This window comes from Amblyomma mixtum, chromosome 6, assembly GCF_055824585.1.
Source record: "Amblyomma mixtum isolate Tamu chromosome 6, ASM5582458v1, whole genome shotgun sequence".
Lineage (NCBI taxonomy): Eukaryota > Metazoa > Arthropoda > Arachnida > Ixodida > Ixodidae > Amblyomma > Amblyomma mixtum.
Genome location: NC_143017.1, coordinates 112,776,137 through 112,780,390, shown reverse-complemented (window position 1 = coordinate 112,780,390; position 4,254 = coordinate 112,776,137).

Genomic DNA, 4,254 nt, shown 5'->3' with positions numbered 1-4,254 from the left:
CCACATGCGATTTTGGACATGCGGCGCGCCTCCCGTTAGAGGCCAGATCTAAGAGCCAGATGACCTTCAGGCTCAGCATGGAGTAGAGCTTTTTGCTCTAAATTACTCAATTAAAACTTAGAGTGCTGGTGACATGCTTAAATCATAGTCTATTGGTCGCAAACGTCTGGGTGCGTGGTCACCACAGGGATCTGAAATGGCTGAGCACCGTTTCTTTCAAGAGCGCCTGCACATCGAGAGGGTCTTTCCTTGAAGCATTATCAGACATCGCCTCACCAAGTACCATCGCTGCGTGGCAACAGCAGCGTGGCAACAGCACTCAAGAAGCTTGTACGCAACAAAACTGTCTGTCGCCTACGAGCTGAAAACTAGGGTCGTTGACAGCAGCTGCTTCCTGTTATGTTCCTCTAATGAACCCGCGGAGGAAGAGAAAACAACTTCAATGAGACGAGAATAATCTTTACTACTCTCGCATCCCAGACAGCTCCGATTGGTCCAGAAGCCCTCTGGCCTCCGATTCCCGGTTGGCCCTATTGACCAGTCGCCGCAGTTCGCTTAGCTAGCGGTCATCACGGCATCCTCCCAGGAAATGCTGATGAGGCACAGGATAGGGGACACTTCCGAACAAATTTACTGGACATACACATTAGTAAATAAACAGGAATAGGCTATGCCCTCTACTTACCTTACACCTTTTGTAGTTGTGAGCCGCGATGGCTCAGTGGTTAAGGTACTTACTGCTGAGCACGAGGACGCAGGTTCGATCCCGGCCGCGGCTGCCGCGTTTCGATGGAAGCGAAACACAAGGCACATGTGTACTGCGCGATCTGAGTGCGCATTAACAAACCGCACGCGGTCGAAATTGGTTCGGATCTCTCCACTATGGCGTCCCACATAGCAAATGCCGATTTGGGACGGTAAACCCCATGTACATTACCGTACCACACCTCACTACACCACACCACATCGCATCACACCATACCATACCATGCCGTGATGTTTTTTTCAGAAGCTTCTAAAATCCTGCAGAAAACAATTTTAAGGCGAAAGCCTTTAATGGCTCATGCTCGCGGTGTTCGTCCATGCTCGCGGTGACCGTCCGTGCGCTGGAATCGTGCCAACTGTTGGCTCTCCTCCGCGCAGCGGCGCAACCTCCTCCCCTCCTTAGCAAACGGCGCGCCGGTGGGGGGCGCAGCTGTGCATAGCAACCGTGACGTCACACAGTAGCGTTAGAACGAGCGCGCGAGTGTTGGCAGTGGCAGCTGCACCGCCGCTCCTTCGCCAGACGTCTCGTTGCACTCGAGTGAGTGAGACGCATGGCTCCGAAGGGACCCAGTGATTCCGCGCCAAGCGGATCGGGGAAGCGGCAGTGGGTTGACCCCAAGGCTTTCGCCAAGCACACTTTAGAATTTCGAAAGTGTCTTCGGTAATTTTCCTATGCCTTGAGCTTGGCACATGAGAGTCTTAGATGCTTACGCGTTACTAAAGCTCACACAACAGAAACACCATACCGTATCATACAATACCATACCATAACGTACAACACCATACCATACCATGCCATACCATCCCCGATTCCATACCATACGATAGCATATTGGTAATGCCATGTTTTCTTGTGTAATTCTCAAAAGGCAAGCAATGAGCTCTGAGCATGCACCAGAAAAAGTTGTTTGCAAATTAACTTGCATTCTGTCCCTAAAAATGCTACATAAGTTAGCAACCGTGTACAGAATGACCTTGTCACGTCATTGCACGCTTCGATGATTGCCTCCACTGTTGGGTGCTTTAAAAGGCCGGCAGTATTTTTATATGCGACGAAAGGGGTCACTGCAATCGCCCGAGAAACTGTTAATTGGGTTTCGGCACTTTCGTGAAGAAAAAGCATACTAGTGGAAGTGTGTTCTACGCTGGAAAGACTTATCGTTGTTTACAGCAGCGCATTATCTTCTGCCGTGGAGCGTGTCTTCGGTAGTTTTGAAGTTCGCTGAGCTGGAATTGCTTGCTTCGACAGTGCGCCCACAGTGCGTCCACATTTTTTATGGGACGAGCGCACACTCCTCCTTTGAACTGTCTGTGGAGTGGAAAAAGGAACCAAATACAATTTGAATCGTTCTTTCGGTTCTCTTTTGACTCCTATATATATCGCGATGCCATCGGTATCGTTTCGAAGGATCCCCATGAGGACTACAGTTTTGTGTTGGGTTCGTTTCTTTTTTTTACATGTGCTAACTGTATATATTTTGCATATGAAAGTTCTGTTTTATGGCCTCCCAATGCTTTGAGTAGTATTACAGAAGGACTTTAGGGGTGCAGTAACCCTTTTCTTCGATAACCATCTTTTTACTGTTTTTTATTTATTATCAAACCACTATTTGCACAGTAAGACCGGTATGAAACGGAAACAGCGCGTGTCGACAAAACAAAATATTTTACATGTCTACTTTGCACTGCAGTACATAATTAGGCTGACTCATGTTTCTGGGCAAAAGGTCTAGCGAAGTACATATTCATGAGCCCGTTCTCAAGGATTTCCTCGCAGCAAAGCAGAAGAGTAAGGCATATGCATTTTCGCGTTTCATTCCGGCCTGACTGCACACTTTGTTCTCCTGTCCTATCCCTTTCAGTTGCCTGCGAAAATTGTCTACAGAAGATTATTTCTTGTAGAAATAGGTGCACGTAAATAATGTGGGTTGGTTATACTGCACATACGAGTATGTATTTTCACAAAATTTATGCGCTGAACCTGGTTGTGCATACAAATTTTTTTTGAAACAAGAAGCTTTTTCCTCCTTTTTCTTCCTTTTTCGGCACCGTGTGCAATGGGAGACCTTAGGGCGTTATCATGAGCTCTGGACCCCCTCATGGAGAGTTCTGCGCGCGTCTATAGCTATGTGATGATGGGAAGCGCTGTGTTATGCTTTTATAACATTAGCTTCGCAAGCACCTTTATCCACGCCTCGTTAATCCGCTGTGCCACTCGCGAAGTCTGTCTCTGCTCCCCTGCTCTACCGTTCAGCAAGAGATTCTGCGCGAGCATTCGAACGGCTAAGGTATCACTGGTGAATGTTCTCAAGTATTGAAGATTGATATCTTTGAGCAGCTACTCGTTTTCACAGATAATGCCTCCACCCGAGAGGAACCGCCCAGACATTCGAGCGATTAAAGACCAAGCATCGTGCCTCTCCGAGCGCAGCTCTTCATATCACCCCAGCCCTATCGATGCAAAACTATCGATAGTACTGTCGATACTATCGATAGTAGAGTCACTATCGAACTATCAATAGTAAAAAGAGTACTGATAGTACCATCGATAGCGCGCTTTCGATAGTATTATCGATAGTACTATCGATAGTTCTATTGAAAGTACTATCGATAGTACTATCGGTAGCTCTATTGATAGTACTATCGATAGGCATATCGATGCTACTTTTTATATGTAGTACTATCGATACTACACAATCAACCACGCGTACCCACTGCATCCTAAACTTGGTTTCCCGAGTGTGTGGTATGGAGGTGATGGTATGAGTAACTGACAGGACTCGCCCGTTTTCGCATCCTACTTGTCACCGAGCTCTGCAGACGTTCCCTACGTAAAGTTGCTGGATAAAATGTTAGCGCTCGAATGTCCTAGTTGCGAAGCATGCGTGCGAAAACCATTTCTGCAGCCATTACGTCAGTAAGACGACGTCTGCAGTGCACAATAGTGTCGTGTAAGCCAGCACAACTTGTGCTGTTTGTTATCTGATCGGATGCAGTTCCAGGTATTTTTCTGAACTGTCCCAGTGCACGTTAAAGAAGCACAGCTGGTCGAAATTTAAACGGAGACCTCTACTACGGCATCCCTCATAGCTTTAGTCTCTTTTGGACATTAAGCCTCATGAGACCGTCAAACCAATTAGGTGTCGCAAATGTCTTGGTTATATCTCTGGCCAAGAAATGCATAATATGAATATTGTTACTATCAATAGTCTTACCATCGACAGTTTCACTATCGACAGTCTTGCTACTGATGGCGATAGTATCGCTATTAGTACTATCGATAGCAAAACTATCGATAGTAATACTATCGATTCTAATATCGATAGTAATGCTATCGATAGTAGAATCGATAGTATTTCTATCGATAATACTATCGATAGTCTATCGGTAGTAGCACCTTCGTTAGTTTTACACTATCGATAGTTTAAAAAAAACTATCGATAATATTGATAGTCAATTTTCCGATAGTTTTGCATCACTACCCAGCAC